At 32.1% G+C, this 25,000-nt stretch overlaps 1 protein-coding gene across 1 annotated transcript in view; it reads right to left on the bottom strand.

Moving 5' to 3' along the window:
• Positions 1 to 9,513, bottom strand: part of LOC145296961 (protein SLC31A2-like) — a 60,433-nt gene extending 50,920 nt beyond the window's left edge. The window contains exon 1 of the mRNA XM_080143184.1: positions 8,996 to 9,513. The gene's annotated coding sequence lies outside the window, so the exon portion shown is untranslated. The remainder of the gene's footprint in view (positions 1 to 8,995) is intronic.
• Positions 9,514 to 25,000: the final 15,487 nt, after the last annotated feature.

Below are 25,000 nucleotides of genomic sequence, written 5' to 3'. Positions count from 1 at the left end.
GCAATCTACAGTTGATTTTACGGGTTAACCGTTTATGATCGTGAGGTGATAAAACTTCTCAAATGCACTTGCGGTGTTAGGCTGTATAAAAGTGTTAACTTTGGTCAAAATCGGACTTCATTCTTTAATCAGATTTTTTTGATTATCGATTTTTGATACTTATCGAAGGCATTCCAATACAAAATCTACGTAGGAGGACTTTCAGACACATAATGCGCCTTTGTGTGAAATTTCAAAACGTGCAAAAAAATAAATAAATAAATAAATAAATAAAGAAGAAAAATCGGCCCAGTCATTTCCGAGTCCATAGAGAACAAACTGACACACACAGAGACAAAGTTCATTATATATTGAAATTATGCATCCATGCATTGAAATTATGCATATCTACTCTCATTGAAATGGATTATTTTAAATATGAAGTCGACCGCTAGAAAAAAAAAAAAAAAACCCGAATTGTTAATCATGTGTCACTTCAAATGCTTCGCAGTCGATAAAAGACGCACTCACCTCCCAACTGGGAAATATTTCAGCCATGAAATTGTCTTGATTTCAGATTACGTATTGCTCCTATTTCTTTTCAGCCTAATTGCCATTACTCAGTTTTTAATTTAATTCATGCCTGGCCAAGTAAATGTTGTTAAATCTAAATGTGACGGCGTTTCAAAATCTATTCAAAATATATAAGCAGAATATTGGTTTCTTTCCGTCTCCTTCTCCTTAAAAAAGAAGAGGATAGTCCACTGGACGACCTCAAATGCAAAGTGAGCCCCCCCCCCCCCCACTCCAATGACCTGGGATAGAAAGGGTAGAATTCCTTAGCGTCATTTGAACGGTGGACGAAGTATCGACACCTCGAAGATGAAACCTTAAGCTAAGTACATTTTTATGCTCACTTTTTTTTAAAAGTCAATCAAATGACAGAAGAATTTTATTTAAGTATGATACTTAATATTAACAGCCATGGTGAGATGCAAAAAAAAACAAAAACAAACATATATATATATAAAACATTTAAAAAATTAGAAAATTAAAAATAAGTGCCCCCAATTAAACTTTCACATATTCGTAACTGAAATATGCAGTATCTTAGCTGTGATACTAGGACTATTTTTACTGAATGGATGCTATGCTCTGTGCCTGACCTTCTGGCTATAAATACAGAATACGAATTCCGAATCACCATGAACTAGTTCCTGTAAATGGAAAAAAAAACACCCAACGGCTAGCTACGAAATCCCAATATACATCTTACCTTACATCTATTCACCTACTCACACTTAAATGTCATCCTAGACCAAAGCCAACATGAATAAAATAAAAAAATATATAAAAGGAAAGCCGCAAACCACATTATCTCCTTTCTAACAAGCCTTCTTACAATCATAGCTGCTTACACTCCATAACTCTACTCACCCCCTGTATCCAGTAACAATGAAATAGCAATGCCCCTAATCCACTTTGAGGAGTGTAACTATTCAGCAGATATATAACCTCTACAAACTAACCCAGTAACATTAACTAACAACACGGGGTCACAGAAATACCTGGATTAGAATCCAGGCGCGGAGCAAACCCTTTCAGTGCTGACGGATCCAGTGGATCTTCCCAGATCATTCATCTAGGAGAAGGAAAACTCTGAAACTAAACCAAAGGGGAGGGAGGCCTCTTCAGTCCCGGATGACAACCTTCCTAGAGCTGGTGACTCAAACAAATTACCGGTTTGCAAACCTAATTTACTTAAGGAGTAGATAGGTTCTGTCTATCGCCCGGCTTCCATACTCCTTCTTTGCCTATTAGTCAGGCGCAGAGACACTATCACAGTGATTCGACAGAAACACCCAGTGGTAGATCACAAAAACTAGGAACTCGTGACTTCTGGAAAATCTATAACAGTGTAGTAAATAATGGGCAATCAACAATTCCCCCACTAACCAAAAATCACGAGGTTGTTTGCTCAGCAACCGACAAGGCTAACATGCTTGCTAGTCGATTTGCCTCAAACTCCACACTGGACCCTTCCAACCACCCCCTACCCGAATTTCCTATGCGGACAGACGCCACGCTAGACGATCTACAAATTACCCCTGCTCAAGTACATGTTATCATAAAAAATCTTGACACTTCAAAAGCATGTGGACCCGACCTCATCCCAGCTGTGCTATTAAAAAAGTGCTCAGCTGAAGTAGCTCCAGTTCTCTCCAAACTCTACAACAAATGCCTTAATGAATCTTGCTTTCCGGGCTGTTGGAAAACTGCTTCTGTGGTACCAGTATTCAAGAATTCTGGCGAAAGAACTGACCCATTAAATTATCGCCCCATTAGCCTCCTCCCACTTTTTGCCAAAATATTTGAGACCTTAATAAACCATGCTCTAGTCCGTCACCTTACAGATGCTAAGCTTCTGACTGACAAACAATATGGATTTAGACAAGCCCGTTCCACAGCAGACATTCTAACTGTAATCTCTGAACGGATATACCATTCACTGGACAAAGCGGGGGCGGGCAGAGCGGTAGCTCTAGATATATCTAAGGCTTTTTACAGGGTATGGCATGAGAGTCTCCTCAGGAAGATTAGATCATACGGTATTACTGGTAGAATACTTAACATAATTAAATCCTTCTTAGATAAGAGAAAAATCCAGGTTGTCCTCGACGGTCGTACATCTAAACAATATGATATAAATGCGGGAGTGCCCTAGGGGTCTATCCTTGGACCTCTGCTGTTCCTGATATTCATAAATGACCTCCCCGATAAAATTTCCTCTGAGATGGGTATATATGCTGATGACACCACACTCTATAATAGACACGATAGGAAAACAAATGAACACATATCTTTTTTTTTTTACACAGTGATCACCACTTATCAAGGCCCGGAAGCCACTCAGGGATAAGGGTTATATCTAAAGAAATGGCAGAAACTCTAGAAGATGACCTCCAATCTGTAGTGGAATGGGGACAAAAATGGATGGTCACGTTCAATGCCGCCAAGACTAAACTAGTTTCATTCAATAATTACAAGAAACCTTTTCTACCACCTATAGCAATGACCAACGACTCTTTATCCGAGAGCGCGTCTTTCAAGCTCCTTGGTCTAACGTTCACAGGAAACATGAGTTGGAACAATTACATCGAGGGCATTGCCAGGGCCGCTGCAAGGAAGGTGGGTTCTCTCTACCGTGCTAGAAAACTACTAACACCCGAAAGTATCCTGTACCTCTATAAGGCAACTATTCGCCCATGTATGGAGTATTGCTGTCATATTTGGGCTGGTGCATCGGCTACTAGTCTCTCGCTCCTTGACAAGGTTCAAAAGAGAGTCGCAAACCTGATAGGCCCTGAACTGGCATCTAAGCTTCAGCCTCTGTCCCATAGACGAAACGTTGCATCCCTCTGCCTGTTCTACAAGTATTATAATGGTGAATACTCTGACGAACTGCAAGCACTTGTGCCCCCACGACATGAACACCCACGACAGACCCGACAGGCTGCAAAATCCCACCCCCACATTGTAGAAGTCCCTAGATGTAAAAGATCTTTCTACTCCAGTAGTTTCTTCCCCAGAACCGCTAGACTTTGGAATTCCATTCCAGGTCCCTGCTTCCCCAACTGTACTGACGTTCAGAAGTTCAAGTGCAACGTAAACCAACATCTTGCTGCCCAAATCCCCACATAGTACCCCAGTAGTTGTTGCCCCTGTTAGTAGCCCTCTACACCAAAGTGGCAATGTGCCATGTATGGGGTGAAAATGTAATAATATATATATATATATATGTATATATATATATATATATATATATGTGTGTGTGTGTGTGTGTGTGTGTCTGTCTGTCTGTCTGTGTGTCTGCCTGTGTACATTTCCCTACGCAATAACTCCCTACGCAATTTTAAGTCTACAGACTCTAAATTTGATATACCGGGTACTGAGGTTTGGGAAAATCGATGTGATCGGTTTTCGGCCTAAAATTAGGCGATTAAGGGGTCAAAGTTTAACGAGTTGACATTTGAGAACTCTACCAAACTCCTCCGACAATTTTCGGTCTAAACACTTGAAATTTTAGATATAAGTTTCTTTGGACATGGATCTAACTTAATAACTTGATTTGAGCCCAAAACAATGAATTTTAAGGGGTCATAATAGGGGTCCAAGTTAAAAAAATTGACCACTTTTTGTTTTTTTGCTCAACTTTCGTCTCCAAATACCCAGGTAACGCCGGGCACCCATGCTAGTATATATATATATATATATATATATATATATATATATATATATATATATATATATATACTCTACAAGAGTATTGAGCACTTTCTTCATGTTTTTATTAATTACCATTTCTACTAATTATATATATATATATATATATATATATATATATATATAATCTGATATTATTGTTTTCCAGAGGTTAAGTAACCAATGAAGTTTAACGAGGTTTGTACAAGAGTACTCAATACTGAAATAGAGCAAGGTACACCCTTTACTTGTTTTTGCATAAGCATTAATATGCTGCTACACAGTCATGAGCATGTTTCGGTCAACTAGTTACTAGTAACTAGATACCTGTTCAGACATTACAGCTTATACGAAAGCAAAAGTTGCAAACTTCTCTTTCGTATAACATGTATCGCCTATATATATATATATATATATATATATATATATATATATATATATATATATATATATATATATATGTGTGTGTGTGTGTGTGTGTGTGTGTGTGTGTGTGTGTGTGTGTAACTCTTGGTTCGTTCGCAATTAATAGTCTAAAAAACCACTGGACGGATATATATATATGTGTAATTCTTGGTTCGTTCGCAATTAATAGTCTAAAAAACCACTGGACGGATGGCTTCCACGTTTTGGTATAATATGTTTACTATATCCATGTGTGTTTTTATATATTTCTTTTTAATTATAACATTATACTTAATTTTTCTATGATAAATAGGTGTTTTTCTTTGTACCGACAGGCCATTTTTTTATTTAGGGACAAGTATTTATTACCGCTTCCTGTCACGTGTCCAGTGTTACAATTTAGCGGTTTTCCTGCTAGATCTGGAGATTTCGTTTGCAATCTAGCGGGGAATTCTAGAAAATCTGGAGATATTTGGCACCCACACACCCGCAATTTTAGAGTAAAAAATAAAGAAAAACGCTTGAAAATACTTTAAAACATAAAATAAACTCATTCATGTAAGTAAAAAAAAAAGTAGCATTTATTGCCTTTGGTAACAATTATTTATTGATTATTTGTTTTGTTTTTCACCTTTTTTCGGCTAACCATTCTTAAATCTCGCTATAAAATCGATTTTTCCAAGTACATATTAGGTGGGGGGGCATTCCAACCTCCCAAGTTTAGTTTAAAATACGATCTAAGCAAGCCTGCTTTATTTAGAAGTATTTAGTCGAAAATTGTAAAAAGCAAGAAACAACAGCAAAAAAACAAAACAAAAATAAAAAAATAAAACCAATACAGTAGAATTTAATTATCTACCAACCTAAATACTTTTAATATGCTAAAACAAAGTTTTTTTTTTTTTTCTAATTTCAAAATATGTTCCACCATTATTGTGATGTTTAATTTGAATGATATTTCAATTTAACTTTTATTATAAAACGTTTCAGTTTATGATTTCTTTCCTGCAAAAAAAAAAAAAAATACCCTCTCTGAAAAAAAAAAAACAGGCAAAACTAGCTGATAAAATATGTAAGCCTTCTGGGGAGCTAACCGCTTCAATATAATTCCAGAAACATATAGTGAGAAAACATGGAACATTTTATATATTGGATATACTATATTTATAATTTTTTTATGGTAGAAAGTTAAAATATGGAGTTTTGGGGGGGGGGAGTTAGCGATTTTTGAAAATTTTAGACGATAAAAGTTAAAAATCTAGCGATTTTCTGGACATTTCTTTCTCCTGATCTCGAAGGTTTTCTTAAATCTCAGTTGCCAACATTGCATCACTAAAAAAACACTACAGGCTTAATGTAAACAGAATGTGTTTACAATATCGGTAAATTTTCAATGGGTTTAATCACATGATTATTGATAATGTAACCATGTGATTGAAATTTAATTTAAATTAACAACTCGTGGTCGCTTTCCTATCAAATATTCATCGAAAAATGGTAGGTATACACAAAATGAATGCCGACGCTCAAAGTGTATAAACATTTTGACTCCTTTCTTTACTTAAAAATTCACCAAAAATCAGAAAATTAACGAATTTTAATGAAAATCGCAGTATTTTTCAAATAATAATCGCAGAATATAATGAACTAATTATTTTTACTTAACTCTTAGTGAAAATGTTTTATTTTGTTTAAACAAAAAAAACTTTACTAAAGTTATGGTTTTCAGTAGTAAATAAAAAACGCAAGAATTTATTTTTGCTTTTTTTATATAAATAAAGCATCGCAATTTGTAACAATAAAAAATAATTTTTATAGTAACATTACGAAAAAAGCCCCTAAAGTCCGTATTAATGAATTCGATATAACTCGAAGAAAAATGAATTCTCGCATACTATTCAGGAAATTAAAGATTCAATTAGATTCCTATTTCAGTCACCTAAATTATTTAGGGTGAAATGAGTTTAGGAATTTATAGCCAAACCTAAATATATATTTTTTTGCTTAAAAAAATAGCATTAATACAGTAAGTTAGGTAAAATTTGCATAGAATGCTCTGCTTTACGGTTGTAAAAATGGAACGGAAATTTGAATTTCGTTCCCTTTTAAATTCGGTACATTTTTACATTACGTCCAACTCATCGTTCACATTCGACACGTCAACTTTTATAGCTTTTCGGGTATTCTGGCAAGGTTAGGGGTGTCTATTCCGAAAGTCGTTCTTAACATGGGTAGATTGGTAGGTGTGTCAGAAATTTCGTGAAAAATAGTGAATAATTCCACCCCGTTTTTCCAAGCTTATAACTCCTCGAAAAATGTAACTCAAGCCCTAATTTTTTTCCAATTAAAGGAGCAAGGACCAAGGTTTCATTAAAAAAAAAAGAACAACAACAAAAACATGTTTTAAAAAAGGTTTTAACTTCGGACTTTACAGGTAAATTTCTAAAAAAACACTACTTTTAAAACAACATTAATAGTTTATTTTGGAAGTATAATCCATAAAGAAAATAAACAACCCACTTTTAAAAGAGAAATTACGAGATTTTTATATTTTATTCGCAGTTTCGTGATAGGGGTGTAAAAAAATCCTACAAAAATTCTGATACATCTCCTAGATTGGAGTGTTTATTCGTTGTAAACGTACCCGATAACCTATAAATGTCGACATTTCCAATATGAATGGTAAGCTGGACTTATGTAAAAAATAACTAAAAGATATACCAAACTGAGTTTTTCGTTTAAAAATGGAATTATTTCCCTTTCGTTATTAACTTTTTTTTAATAATTTTTTTTTTAATAAATATTTTGTGTTTTATATACATAAAGTACAATTGTTGAATGTTACTGTTTTGATTATATTCGTTTTGGGGGGGAGCACAATAAAAAAATTAAGAAGACTAAAACGAAGCGAAATTTAAGTTTCCGTTCCATTTTAACAACAACCGTAAAACAGCGCATTCTCAGCAAGTTTTATCGTAATTTATAAGCATAATATTGAAACACTAAATCAACATTTTATTTCATTTTATTTTTGCATAATTAATGCTGGAAGTATTTTTCTGCTTATTTTCTTAACATCTGTTAAAAAAATAAATAATTTGTACATTCTCTTGAAAAAAAGAATCAAACTTTTCTCTACTTTCACATGTGTTCCATTTTAACAAACTGAGCCACAGCAACGCCTGGCCGGGTACAGCTAGTATATATATATATATATATATATATATATATATATATATATATATATATATATATATATATATATATATATATATCACAGGTAAGGAAGACATTTTTTTATAACATGAATAGGCTAGCTAAATTAATTAAGAGTAGGAAACTAGATCTAATATCTGTAACATTTTTTATTCTTGTGATCAAGGGGGGTGGTGTTTGATCAACACTGCTAGAGAACCATGATTTAATATACTGTTTTGTTTTTTAAATCCCCGAAAGAGTGTTTCCTTGTAAACAACTGATGATCCCTTAAATCGATATTAGCACTATAGTGAATTTGAGAAAGCAAGTTGATGCATCGATTGCAAGTATTAAATGACTTATTGACTAAATTGTTTTCTAACGAATGAAAAAATTATAAAAATTCAAGTTAAGTTTTTCTTATATAGTTTTAAAGGTTAAAAAACTTCCAAGACTATATATATATATATATATATATATATATATATATATATATATATATATATATATATATATATATATATATATACTAGCATTTCGGCCCGGCATTGCCCTGGTGTTTGGAGGTGTATGCTGAGCAAAATAACAAAACAAAAAAAAAACGGTCAATATTTTGAAACTTTGACCCCTGTTATGACCCCTTTACATTTATTGTTTTGGGTTCAAATCAAGTTATTAAGTTAGGTCCATGTCCAAGGAATCTATATCTAACATTTCAAGTGTTTAGACGCAAAATTATGGGAGGAGTTTGGTAGAGTTCTCAAATGTCAAATCGTTGAACTTTGAACCCTTAACAGCCAAAATTCTCGTCAAAAACCGATCACATCGTTTTTCTCAAATCTCCGTACCCTGTATATCAAATTTCGAGTCTGTAGACTAAAAGTTGACAGAGTTATTGCGTAGGGAAATTTACACAGACACACACACAGACAAACACACAGACACGTTCACTTATATATATATATATATATATATATATATATATATATATATATATATATGTATATATATACGTTATATCATCGGTGACAAGGATGAGGGTTCGATCTATCGAATTAGGCTATAGCCCAGACTACCCTTCTATTTTACTATTATATATAAATACAAAAAACTTTTATAAAATAATTAAATCAATAAAAAAATGTCTTACCTTTATAGCACCACCAAAACTTATTTCTTGTTTTCAAGTTTCTTATGTAAGCTGAAAGATAAACAAATTCAAGAGTTTCCTGGATCGATATAGCGCTGGCCAAAATTTACATGTATGCACAGCGTGAAAAAAAAAAGAAGAAATTCACCGTGATGCATTCAATAGAAATAGTCTGATCGAACACTTGAAAAAGGCGTCACGTAAAGATCGCAAGAAAAATACTATATACAACACGACAGATGTAAGTGTGTATATATAGCTATACATTAATACTTAGTTTCTTTGAGTTACTTATCAGCCTGAAAATGATTCTTATTTAAATAGAAAAGAAAAAGAAAGGGAGAGAGAGAGAGAGAGAGCGAAGGGGGGGGGGGAGAAAGTGAGAGAGAGAGAGATGCGAATAAAAAAAGAATTATCAAACAGCTAGGATCGATAAGGGGTGGGGGTGGGAGCGTGTGTGAGATCATAGAGTTGGAGAGTTGGGTGGGCGAGTCGAGTCGGTACAGTCGGTATTATTATGAATGAACTGACATAAAAAAAAATAAAGATGTTCGGCGATTTCGTCGCAACACAATACACACACGCACAAACACATATATCCACTCACATACACAGACGCACACACAAGTACACGCACGCACACATATACAGCAACTCATATACACACACGCATACACGCACACACACAGCCGCTTACATACACACACGCGTACACAAGTACACACACATACAGTCACTCGCATACACACATGCATGCACGAGTACACACACGCACACTCATACAACTATTTAATACACACACGCATACACAAGTACTCACAAGCACACACATACAGCCACTCACATACGCACACGCAGCACACACATACAGCCACTCACATACGCACACGCACACACAAGTACACAGACGTACAGTCATACAGCTACTTACATACACACACGCATACACAAGTACACACACGTACACAATATAGCCACTCACTTATAGCCACTCACATACACACACGCACACACCCCCATACGTTTGAGTAAGATAATCGGTGATAGAACAAGCTTATCTCTTTTGTGTTTTTGTTGTAAGTACGAACTCCTCACTTCCCGGTTTTTTTTATGTTTTACGAAATACATCTATTTCTTTGTTAAAGAAATAGAAAATGTATATTTTTATGGTACGAAGCACGAACGAATTACTTTCATTTGTGTTAGCTAATCGCTCCACTTGGTATTGACAGCTTATATTTGACTTTATTTGAAAAAAAAAAAAAAAAAAAAAAAGAATATCACTTACTTTGTCGTATTTTAATATAGACTCGCAGAACCCGTGGAAATTCCACGGAAGTTGAACATTTTTAAAATACATAATATTTAATATTTTGATTGTAGAAATTTCCCTCTGGTCCAAATTACTGTAGGTTAGCAACAGATGCCACATACAAATTTAATATATCTAAACTATTATCCACCGTCTTATGTAACTTTAGAACGTCATTTTAGACACATTTATTAGTTATAATAAATTCCTACATTTCATCCTAAGGGAAACATCATCACGATCGCAAACCTCTTTAGAAGTAGTAGTTCGTATTTTTCCCTGTATATCTACAGTCCTCATATCGCCCTAAGTCAACTCCGGGAAGATATATACACATTATTACTATGTTTTCAAGGCACCGTTTTTAACTGGATCATATACTCATAGACATGCCATTATTTTTCATTTCCCTCTCCAAAATTAATGATTTCTCTCTCTAGAAATTCCAGCAATTCTCATTTACTGAGCTATGTATATTCTCATATTACGGACTTCTATTCTTCAAACGAACAGTTCTTAAAATAAAAATAGTGTCACAATTTTTGGTCTAAACACTTGAAATTTTAGATATAGGTTCCTTGGACATGGATCTAACTTAATAACTTGATTTGAACCAAAAACTGTAAAATGTTAAGGGGTGATAATAGGGGTCAAAGTTAAAAAAAAATTTCCGATTTATTTTTTTTTTGCTTTTTGCTTAGCATACATCTCCAAACACCCGGGCAACGCCGGGCACCCATGCTAGGATATATATATATATATATATATATATATATATATATATATATATATATATATATATATAGTAAGTTATAAAATGTATATGGCGATTAAGCTACACTGAATATTCCGCGTTTCATCCACTCTAAGACTCTTCAGGCTTACCTACCTACGTATTGAGCACTTTTGAAGTAAATACTTAAAGTTTACGCATAAATCTATACTTTCGTATATTAATTTTATGTGAGTAAATTAAGTATATATATATATATATATATATATATATATATATATATATATATATATATATATATATATGATTAGTTTTTTTTTGGAAAAAGAATTTCAGCAGAGTGCTCAATTAAAATGAAAATCCAAATTTTAAGAGCGTATTTATACTTTGTTTTAAGAGCGTATATATATTTTGAATATTGGCTGAAGAGAGCTTGATAAGGATACCCCTTAAACGGGCCTTATTATCGGCTTGAAACCGACGGTACCAATGATCTGTCTCAACTTGCTGTACACAATATATATATATATATATATATATATATATATATATATATATATATATATCTTGGACTATTTAGGCGAGCACCTGTTGTTGTTCATTTACCTGCTACTAATAACCTCCATTACACTGGACATTTTCTTTATATACGGTTGTTGTTTTTTTCTTAATGTTGAACTCTGAATGAACTGTTCGCATAAACTATTTTCCATATTTATATTTTTATGTATTTTAAGTTTTGTGACTAAAACTCATAAAACTTTTAGTTTCATCCTATGCAATAACCAGTAAATACATAGAAATGCTAAATGTTTACGTGACTATCTGATTAGTTTGCTCTGATGAGAAGAATTAGCATTCTTTGAAACTCTGTGCATAAAGGATTTCCTAGCACACCCGTTTTGGAGTATTCTGCCGAGTAATAAAAACTATTCGTAAATGTCTACTTTACAGCTTTGTTCTTACTATTATATATATACAGGGTGTTCCAAAAGAAACAGTGCAGTAGGAATATGCTAATAGCCCAAAGAAACACAACTCACAGAAACATACTATTTATTGCAAATACTCACAAATCCACTACCTTATCAACTAAAGTACGATTGAGGATTGGCTCGTGCAGTAAGATATGATCTACAATAACTGTTGAAAGTGTGCGCCATTCACCTGCAGACATAAACGAGCGCGACGCTGCATGTTTTGAAAAACACACTCAAGTTCATCAGGTTTGATGTTTTGAATAACACTTGTTATTCTCTGCTTCAGTTCATCCGTAGTTCGAGGATTGTCTGCATACACTGAGCCTTTCAATTTGCCCCACAAATAAAAGTCAGGAGGTGTTAAATCCGGTGATCGAGGTGGTCACAAACCACGAGAGATCACACGATCCCCAAAGACATCACCAACTGCAGCCATACTGACACGAGCCGTATGTGCAGTTGCACCATCTTGCTGGAACCAGCCCTGTTGCTTTTCTTATCCTTTCTTGTGTTCAGTGCACTGTTTCTTTTGGAACACCCTATATATATATATATATATATATATATATATATATATATATATATATATATATATATATATAATATTTTTAAAATGTAATTATCCACTGACACATGTGTTGTCGTTTACGACTCATCAGAGTGGCTGTATCTAGCGAGATTCGAAATCGGGACCCAACGGTAATAAGCCTAAACCCTAACCCCTGGACCATCTCGCCAACTGTCTGGATATATCGCGATTTACTTAAATGTTTTTTGTTTTGGTTTTAGCGATATGTTTTGAATGCATTCAATTATTTACGAAAGTGCATTTTTACTTATATGCGAGTTGGGATATATATAACTCAAATGACCTTGTAACGGGTATTGTAACCCAACATCCGGTTTACCACTTCCGGTTGCGCATGCGTACATAACATAAACCCATAATAGCGTAATCAAATACACACAAATCGCTGGATAGTTTTCGTTCGAACAAACGGACGTTCTTAGAAAAGCAAATATCTTAAATTTATTAAATAAAAAACTTCAAGATATGGGAAGCAAATGCAAAACGTGATTACAAATAATGCGTATAATCATCGACCTGTTTCATATATACGATATATATTATACTAAATAATCAACGCGACAATAAAACGTATTGTTTTACTGTGTACGTTTTCAGCGTCCCATTTTTTTCGCGTTTAAATTATCCAAATAAACAATTGTTAATACTTTCTGCTTTTTTTACACGTTCACAACCGTTAGAGCATTTTACAACGGCGATTTACCCACCGCCTCCTTTTTTTTTTAAATTTATTGCCCATTTTTTAATACACATTTCTTACAAAACATTCATACATTTTCTTCTACACTACCAACATAAATAAATAATCCTGAAAATATGTTTTTTTTTAAATTGCGTTACAAATGAATAATCAACACGACAATAAAACGTATTGTTTTACTGTGTACGTTTTCAGCGTCCCAATTGTTTGTTTTTCGCGTTTAAATTAAAAGATATATCAAAATTTGAATTTAACTTTAAGTATTATCTTATCTATTTAGTGCACATTTACCTATAAGTATTGCAAACCACTTATAATTCAATGATTGTAAGTTTGTTTGTTTTTTTTTCAAAAATAAACACTTATAAACCGAAAGACTCATAGAAATCTATATATATTCTTTTGTCATTTTAATATACTTTCATAGAAACTTTTCTGTTATGTCACAAAAAACTACTTTCCTTATGTCAAAAGAGCCACGCTCATAAATTAATTCCATAGCTAATATAACATACTGACCCAACGAGTCACGTGTTATCTAGTGTGTGGGTATATATATATATATATATATATATATATATATATATATATATATATATATATATATATATATGAATAAAAAGGAAAAACCTAAAAGAGTAAAAACAAAAATAAAATCAACGTTTCGTCCCTATTTCAGGGGACATCATCAGGATTTCTAGGCGGGGATGTACAGGAAGACGGTCATATATCACATTCGAAAGAGGAGAAGTTCAGTTCTCTTTCTGTTCTGGAGAGAAAAATTTCATGATGAAAAGAGAATTTATATCTAGTGTGTGTGGAGGGGGGGTCGGGTTATATACATATATGCATTATTTTCTTACGTGCCCTTAGAATCTGCAGCCCTCAATATCTCGAAAATGAAATCACACATATTACCGAATCACTAAAACTTTTACAATACCCAACGCACCTTATCTCTAAAACAAAGAAAAAAGCCATCAAAATATACTCGAACATAGACAAACAAAAGCAGAACACACCAGATACACCACTACTAAATAGACATCTTCTTATACCTACCCACACTAACAACGACACAATTTGAAATACTCTTAATAATCTAGGCATACAAACAGTACAAACCACTTCCTTAACTATAAAACGAACTTTAAAAACTAGCAAGCATTCCGCTGAAATCTCCACATCCAAAGCCGGTATTTACTCCATCCTATGTAATGACTGCAAAAAATCATACATAGGTGAGACACAGCGAAATTTGGAAATCAGACTAAGCGAACATAAAAGGGACATAAGAAATACCAACCCCTTAAATGCACTCTTTTCCCACTGTGTCGAACATGGCCACTCTTTCGGCTTTAGACGTGCAAAAATCTTAAAATCCATCCCAGATAGAGCAAAACGGAGACTTATTGAATCTGCTTTAATTTCAAACATTAACACAATCAAACAAAGAAAAGGATTTTATAATGTAGCCCCAATCATAGGTAATATAATAATAAATGAACAAAACGTTAATTTAGATCCTGGTTGACAAAAAAAAAAACAAAAAAAAATGCATATATGTATATAACCCGACCCCCCTCCACACACACTAGATATAAATTCTCTTTTCATCATGAAATTTTTTCTCTCCAGAACAGAAAGAGAACTGAACTTCTCCTCTTTAAGAGTAGGTAGTAGTTTGCTTGAAGCATTGTTGGTAAAGAAATATATATTTGTTTTTTTTTTAAAGCCAAAAACAATGGAGAGGAAGATCGGTCTTCCTTCGCATTGTTTTTGGCTTAAAAACACACACACACACACACACACACACACACACACACACACACACACATATATATATACACACACATATATATATATATACATATATATATAATAAATTCCACAGCCAAACAACGTCGCAGCCCACAAGAGCCATGACAGTCAACGAACCGGTTCGTTGACTGTCATGGCTCTTGTGGGCTGCGACGTTTTTGGGCTGTGGAATTTATTATATACAATCTCTCACATTCTGAAAATCACACACACACACACACACACACACACACACACACACACACACACACACACACACACACACACACACACACACACACACATATATATATATTCGTCGACCGGTTGGCATGTTGTATATTATGGCGCCCAATAGTTGTTGTTCACTCATATTCTTCTCAAGCGCTTTCTATCATTACATCTGATCGTCGTTTTCATTTTCTTTATTAACCAGATCTCATTTGATACCGAGACAAATATACTGACTGCATTACATAACTATCAATATAAACTAAATAAATAAATAAAATATAAAATAAGGAAATTAAAATTAAAAATAAACATAATTCACATCCGCGTGCACCTAAAAAAACTAAAAAAAATACACATAATACACATCCTGCACGCACTAAAACAACAACAAAAAACCCCCCCAAAAAACTAACAATAAATATACCAAGCTTCAAAGCAAAAAAGAAAAGAAAACGACAACAACAATCGCCCCTGACGACGAACGTTTGTACCGATTGAAAGCGCTTGAGAAGAATATGGCTGAACAAAATTGGAAAAAAAAGAACTCTGTCATATATATATATATATATACTAGCAAAAGTACCCGTTGTTGACTGGGTTATAAAACAGTCTACAGAAAATGAACTCTGATGTATGAAAGTATGATAGGTTATGAAAAGGACGGGTTGTAAAGAGATAGCTTCGAATTTGGGGGTATCAAAACCAAAGCAAAATATGATGAAAGTAAAAATAAAATAGATAAACCCTATAATTTATTATGTCATACCTGTTCACACTGAAACACTTATCACAATATTCTGTGGATCTATATTACAAAATCTTGTTAAACTTTGTGACATATTTCCATTCTATGGATGTCAGGCGCGAACGAACACCCCACAATTTTATTATACCATATTTCTTCAAACTGAAACATAATTATCAAAGTATACTTACGCAGATAGATATGAAAAGTCTTTATTAAAGTGTGTGCCTATTTCCATTCTATGGAGACCAAGCGCGAACGCAGACCCCACAATTTTATTATACCATCCCTATTTAAGTAAAAAACATACTTATCAAAGTATTCTTATGTACATCTATATTAAAAACACTTGTAAAAGTTTTTTTGTAATTAAATTTTTTATTTCCATACTTTGTGTACCAGGCGCGAACGCAGACCCCACAATTTTAATGAACCACCGTTCTGCCAGATCAAACATACCCATTTCTGTGTCTTGATACATCTTCTATCGTTATATGTAATCAGTTTTTTAAAAATAGTCAACCATATAGGAGCCTATTCGTGACCACACACACACACACACACACACACACAGCTTTATATCATATATATATATATATATATATATATATATATATATATATATATATATATATATAAATTACAATTAAATTTACCAAAAGATCCAAGATGGTAAAACTAAAGTATATTATAAATATTAAAGAATTAATATTTATAAATTAATCTCAACCAGATGTAAAAGCTCGATAAAACCAAATATGAGATAGAGCTTATAATACGAGCAAACAGTTAATAAAACATGTTAAAAACACTTTGAAAAAGAGTTAAAAACATATTTAATCTGAAAAGGAAACACTTAATAAGTGGATAGTCCTTAATCCGCGAAGTTTCGAAGAAATACTTTCCTTCTCATCAGAGGGTAGGAATTAGCAAAATGCGGGATCGGATTTTGCATACAAAAGTATTTGATGAAACTGCAAGTAAGTCATAGATCTTACTTGATAACAAAAAGTGAAGCAGAGGGAATAGGGCGAAGAAAAAGGTGATTTCACATGAATGGATAGTCTGGTGAAAGGTACAGTATCCAATGACGGTAAAATCCAAAAAATGTTTTTCCTTTTCAGATTTAATGTTTGAAATTCTTTTTCAAATTTTTTTAAAGCATGTTTTATTAACTATTTGCTCTTATATATACATACCTACATACATATCTGATGATTGCAACGTCTTGTCAGACGAGTGCCACTCCCTCAGACACTTAAAGTCCATGAGCCCAAATGCCTGAGGGAGTATCTATACAAAGATGATGTTACAGAGTCTTAGCTTTGTACGACAGCTAAATATCTCTCTCGGTTCCAAATGTTGAATTCCAGCAACAAGCAAGAGCAAGATAGCCAGCAACAAATTAACCTGCAGACCAGCTTAATGCGGGTACTGGTCTTCCGCTTTATGGTTTTTTAAATCAGAGATTTGCTTCTCCTAGAAAGGTTGCCTTCACCACGGCTTACGGGAGCCCTCTCTACCCCAATACACATATACACACACAAATATACACGGTGCTAGTTGTCCGTTGACCCAGAAAAGAGTTCATTCGCTCTTTGGAAGGTCTTGTTTTTAATCCTTCAGGGAGACTAGCCGCCCTCCTCACCAAACAAGTCTGGTGGGGGAACCAGTCTAGTCACCGGTGACCCGACCATGAGGCAGGTAGTACTGGGTTACATGGTACCAGTAGCATATGACATGGCATGACCTGACCACAACATACATACCTACCTACATATATAGATATATATATATATATATCACAATATCCCAATGAATGGATTGCCGATGATACTTACGGGCTTTAAAGGCGGACGATTAAAAGATATGTCTGCCTTACTTAAAAACTGCTAGTTTATTTTTGGTGTCTTTAAACCCCCACCCCACTGATGAGGATACTTTGTTTTATAAAATCAAATGATAAAACTATTGTCGAAGACGTATTGTCTGTCTCAATGAAAACATCGTTTCCGAAACGATCGTACAATTTATTGATTTTGTTTGTTCTTCCTTTTGAAATCGATTTTTAATTTTTAATTTTCATTATAAATTTTGAATCATTTTATTTAATATTAAAATAGTTCTAGGATATCTATGCCCATCGATCTTATTATATATCTACATTACATCTGTTTTCTTTTAATTGTATTAATGCATTTACTAATACATTAAAGTAAACTCTGCTCTTTAGACTGTTGTTCTAATCCCCTTAATATATATATATATATATATATATATATATATATATATATATATATATATATATATATATATATATATAGTCTTGGAAGTTTTTAACCTTTAAAACTATACAAAAATATTTTTTATCATTCGTTAGAAAACCATCTAGTCAGTAAGTCATTTAATCACCTGCAATCACTGCATCAACTCGCTCTCGAATTTACTATAATACCAATAATTTATTTTTCAAAGGATCATCAGTTGTTTACCATGAAACACTGTTTCGGGGATTTAAAAACAAAACAGTATATTACATCATGGCTCCCCAGCAGTGTTGATCAAACACCACCACCCTTAATCTTAGGAAGAAGACATGTTTCAAACATTTGATCCAGTTTTCTATTCTTAATTGCAATTACTAACCTTTTCATAAAAATGAATTTCTTACCTGTGCGATTCATCAATTTCCACATTTAAAATGGATACATTTTTTAATTTTTTAATTTATCAGTCTTGTATTTATAAGATTACGGATTAATCCATTTAACCACTTATCACCCCCACTATAATTAGTATTTAGTATATTTACATTCTTATTTAAAATTAGATATATAAAGGTTAAAAATATTTTTACATATATACATTTTTTTTTTTTTATAAATTTATTATATGTAATTATAAATACATTTTATACATTGCTAATATAGTTTTTGATTTCCTTTATTAATATAGTCTGGTTTATCTTAAACGATTCAAAAGCATCAGGATGACGAACAAATGCTTTATTTAACTGTTTTAATATTTTATTTTTATCCCCACCTTGTTTTATCATCCTTATTACTAAACTAGAAACTAGTGGTATAAAGTCTGTTAGTTTTAAAGTAACGCGAGCTATTCTCAAAAACTCTGACATAATGGTTCCATAAAACATAAAAAACAGGGCAGGTGCTCTCTTTATGGGGGCATACGTACTATTTTAAAGGGGAAAGATTTCTTTTATCAAATATTTTATAAAGAAAAATCCCTTCATATAATTAATTAAATTTATTTATATGTAAAAAAAAAACCTAATATGTATTAAAATCAAAAATTAAAAAAAGTTTTTTTCTTTAACTACCATTATTAAACATTGGAAAATTCACCAAAATCTTTTTTTTCATTTTCATAGATAAAGTTAGAAGTCATTAAAAAAATGATCGATCGTTCCTTAACTTTTGGACGCTACTGTATATATATATATATATATATATATATATATATATATATATATATATATATATATATATATATATATATATAAGTTTGGTGGTTAAATTTTTAATTCTGAAAAAAAAACAACATATAGACACATATATTCGAATTAAGAATTTATTGTTTGACAAAAGGAATATATAGAATAGGTTATTTTAATTTCCTTAATCCATGGATTTTCAATAATGGCTCATATTAGAGCAAATTAAATGCGGTTAGCAAAATGTTCAGCTGTGAATGGAGGCTTATTTTGTTTTTCAGCACAATTATTGAAAATCCATGGATTAAGGAAATTAACACAACACCTTCTATATATTCCTTTTGTCAAACAATAAATTCTTAATTCGAATATATGTGTCTATATGTTGTTTTTTCAGAATTTAAAATTTAAACATCGAACTTATATATTGCTCTATTCTTAAATATTGAGCTTTTCCTTTTTGGTATTACTTCAAGTAATATATATAAGGATTTTTCATCTGATTTCTATCAGTGTCTAATCTCGCTTATATATAGTCTTTGAAGTTTTTAACCTTTAAAACTATACAAAAATATTTTTTATCATTATATATATATATATTTATATATATATATAAGACAATATATATATATGTATATATATAAAATATAAGACAAAATTCTGTATATAAAATTTCAACATGTGGATGATCTTACAATTTATTCCTTTTAGTAGGGTGACATGCACAATTCTTGACAGCACCTGCTTCGTAGCGCATAATTATTCATTTAATTATTATATCAATCAACGAATTTATTCTACTCTTAACTCCCCAGAAGAAAAAGTGCTTACCAAACTATTAAAACGAAAATAAATGAATATAAGCATGATTACAAACCCCGACAATTGGAAGAAAAGTGACAATTGTTTTTTATTTGTGTATTACGCCATGCGAATGTATGCGTTCGTGTGTGTGTGTGTGTGTGTGTGTGTGTGTGTGTGTGTGTGTGTGTGTGTGTGTGTGGGTGTGTGAATACAGTTAAAGCTGCTATCCTACTTAAAGGAATAAGTATTAAGCGATGTATGTTATATCCCGTATTAATTCTCCCACAAACTTTGTTAATGTTGTTTACTCTCAATAGAAATATTCTAAAATATACTTGCTATCTGAATTACTCATCTATGCTGGGTTTTCCACTTTTTAAACTGTATAGGCAACATTAGAAGTTAAGACTCTCTATTAAATAGTTTTCATTCATTTTTAATGAAATAGAAAAATTATTCAGGTTTATGGCGATGATTGTTATCGGCTAGGAAATAATATGTAATATACAGCCAATGTTGTATATTACAGTGAACTAACAAGAAACAACGTAACACCAAGTTTATTACCTTGTTTTCTTTGTTTAAATGAAAAACTCTTTATCACGGAATTTAAAAATAAACTCTTAAATAAGAAACAGGAAATATGAATAAATTGTAGGCATTACAAATCACACCCCGTTAGTTACTTACGTACTTCTCCCCCTTAAGTCCTTATCAGACACGCTTCTAAGACTACCTACATTAATATCCCACAGAAATGCAACTTTTCACCTGAATCTCCATAAAATGTAATATTAGCTAAATTCATAACTAACCCATCTTTGTCAGCACCATATAACTTTAGCCATTACTTGGAAAAAATTGATCCACATACTTCAAATATTCATCTGTTTCCCTCAATTCATTCAAAGATTGGTGCTTGACATATGCATGTATGTTATTGTCCGTATTGATCCCCCTAGAACTTTGGTAATGATGTTTACTCGTAATAGAAATATTAAACAAAATTAAATTTATATGTATGCGTGTTGTTGTTCATGCCTTAACTCTTCCGTCTGCCTGTCCAACGTTAACAAATTCCTAATGAACCGCCCTCTTAAGTAAACACTTCATCAAATCTCCACACTAACATACTGTATTTGCAATAACCCTTATCCCTGAGTGGGTTCCGGGATTTGATAAGTGGTGACTACCGTGTAAAACCCCCCCAAAAAAACTCTCATACTAAATAATTGCTATCATATTTAGTACGACTTAACCCAAACAATAAAAGTGTTATCACATTCTTTACGACTTAACCCAAACAATAAAAGTGTTATCACATTTTTTATGACTTAACCCAAATAATAAAAGTGTTATCACATTTTTTACGACTTAACCCAAACAATAAAAGTGTTATCACATTTTTTACGACTTAACCCAAACAATAAAAGTGTTATCACATTTTTTACGACTTAACCTAAACAATAAAAGTGTTATCACATTTTTTACGACTTAACCCAAACAATAAAAGTGTTATCACATTTTTTACGACTTAACCCAAACAATAAAAGTGTTATAACATTTTTTACGACTTAACCCAAACAATAAAAGTGTTATCACATTTTTTACGACTTAACCCAAACAATAAAAATGTTATCACATTTTCTACGACTTAACCCAAACAATAAAAGTGTTATCACATTTTTACGACTTAACCCAAACAATAAAAGTGTTATCACATTTTTTACGACTTAACCCAAACAATAAAAGTGTTATCACATTTTTTATGACTTTACAACAAATAATTAAGTGTTATCACATTTCTACGACTTAACCCAAACAATAAAAGTGTTATCACATTTTTTACGACTTAACCCAAACAATAAAAGTGTTATCACATTTTTTACGACTTAACCCAAACAATAAAAATGTTATCACATTTTCTACGACTTAACCCAAACAATAAAAATGTTATCACATTTTCTACGACTTAACCCAAACAATAAAAGTGTTATCACATTTTTTATGACTTAACCCAAACAATAAAAGTGTTATCACATTTTTTACGACTTAACCCAAACAATAAAAATGTTATCACATTTTCTACGACTTAACCCAAACAATAAAAAGTGTTATCACATTTTCTACAACTTAACCCAAACAATAAAAGTGTTATCACATTTTCTACGACTTAACCCAAACAATAAAAATGTTATCACATTTTCTACAACTTAACCCAAACAATAAAAGTGTTATCACATTTTTACGACTTAACCCAAACAATAAAAGAAGACAATAAAAAATTAGCCTAAACTTAAACTTTAATTCTTACCTTTTGTTCTGTTTCGTGATGACAGCTTCCCTTTCAATTTGATAATGTTTTCTAAAAGAGAGTGTTCTGTCCAGAGTTACCCCCAGGTAGACTGGGAAAGGTTCATGTGTAAGCATGCTGTCATTCCACAGCCTTCTCAGTAAGCTTGCCACCAGCAATTGGAGTGCCAACCCCAAAACACTAAGGCAAACAGCTCTCACACTGTGCCATTCCACAGCGGAGTATTGTGCCCCAGTATGGGCAAGATCATGCCTTGCCCATAAAATTGATGTAGAGCTGAACAAGGCATACTGGACCATAACTGGTGCCCTAAGACCAACTCCCCTGCCAGCTCTATACTGCCTAACTGGTATTCCACCACCACATATCAGGCGAGAAGTCATCACCAGAATAGAACGGTACAAACAGCTTAACGACCACAGGCACTCACTGTTTGGCCACCAATCAGTGAGACAAACACTAAAATCTCGCAGTAGCTTCATCAATATAGAGGAAATCGATTTCAGGCAAGCTGCCTCCTATAGGATGGAACGATGGCGAGACTATAACAGCAGGAATAAAAATGAAGCCCTACCAAACCCAAAAGAAACACCCCCCAGGGTTCAAAAACAGAGCCAAAGTAGGCAAAACAAAAGACAATCTCCACAAGTGGGGCCTAGACACCTCACCTTTATGTCCATGTGGAGAGGTACAAACGATGAACCGCCTTAGGGGAAAATTACCCAAGCGAAGACCTTAAGGAGGCAAACAGCACCGCCATTCGATGGGTTGATTTCTATTGCGATAAGATATGGATGACCTTTTGTTCTAATTGAAATCAATATTTTTTTTCTACTTAATTAAACCAGAACTTCTAAATCGCCAACTTTAACCTTTCACAACTATCAAGTACATTATAAATTTGAACAGTCAAGAATATGCACCGTTATATAACAAGCAAGGCAAATATATAATAAGAAAAATATAACCTCAGTAATAAATAATAAGAAAAATATAACCTCAGTAATAAATAACGAACAAAATATAAACTTCGTAATAAATAAGCAAAATATAACCTTAGTAATAAATAATAACTAAAATAAAACCTTAGCAATAAATAATAAGTCAAATATAACATCAGTAATAAGTAATAAGCAAAATATAACCTTAGTTATAAATGATAAGTTTAAAAGAAACTCAGTAATAATAATAACCTCAGTAATAAATAACGAACAACATATAAACAAAGTAATAATTAATAACCTCAGTAATAAATAACGAACAAAATATAAACACAGTAATAATTAATAACCTCAGTAATAAACAACGAACAAAATATAAACACAGTAATAATTAATAACCTCAGTAATAAATAACGAACAAAATATAAACACAGTAATAATTAATAACCTCAGTAATAAATAACGAACAAAATATAAATACAGTAATAATTGATAACCTCAGTAATAAATAACGAACAAAATAAAAACACAGTAATAATTAATAACCTCAGTAACAAATAACGAACAAAATATAAACACAGTAATAATTAATAACCTCAGTAATAAATAACGAACAAAATATAAAAACAGTAATAATTAATAACCTCAGTAATAAATAACGAACAAAATATAAACACAGTAATAATTAATAACCTCAGTAATAAATAACGAACAAAATATAAACACAGTAATAATTAATAACCTCAGTAATAAATAACGAACAAAATATAAATACAGTAATAATTAATAACCTCAGTAATAAATAACGAACAAAATATAAATGCAGTAATAATTAATAACCTCAGTAATAAATAACGAACAAAATATAAACACAGTAATAATTAATAACCTCAGTAATAAATAACGAACAAAATATAAAAACAGTAATAATTAATAACCTCAGTAATAAATAACGAACAAAATATAAATGCAGTAATAATTCATAACCTCAGTAATAAATAACGAACAAAATAAAACCATAGTAATAATTAATAACCTCAGTAATAAATAACGAACAAAATATAAAAACAGTAATACTTAATAACCTCAGTAATAAATAACGAACAAAATATAAAAACAGTAATAATTAATAACCTCAGTAATAAATAACGAACAAAATAAAAACACAGTAATAATTATTAACCTCAGTAATAAATAACGAACAAAATATAAACACAGTAATAATTAATAACCTCAGTAATAAATAACGAACAAAATATAAAAAAAATAATACTTAATAACCTCAGTAATAAATAACGAACAAAATATAAATACAGTAATAATTAATAACCTCAGTAATAAATAACGAACAAAATATAAACACAGTAATAATTAATAACCTCAGTAATAAATAACGAAC

This window comes from Euprymna scolopes, chromosome 17 (genome assembly GCF_053919585.1).
Source record: "Euprymna scolopes isolate OS-2025 chromosome 17, ASM5391958v1, whole genome shotgun sequence".
Taxonomy (NCBI): domain Eukaryota; kingdom Metazoa; phylum Mollusca; class Cephalopoda; order Sepiida; family Sepiolidae; genus Euprymna; species Euprymna scolopes.
The sequence above is the reverse complement of the archived record's forward strand: the minus strand, read 5'-3'. Positions and strand labels throughout refer to the sequence as shown.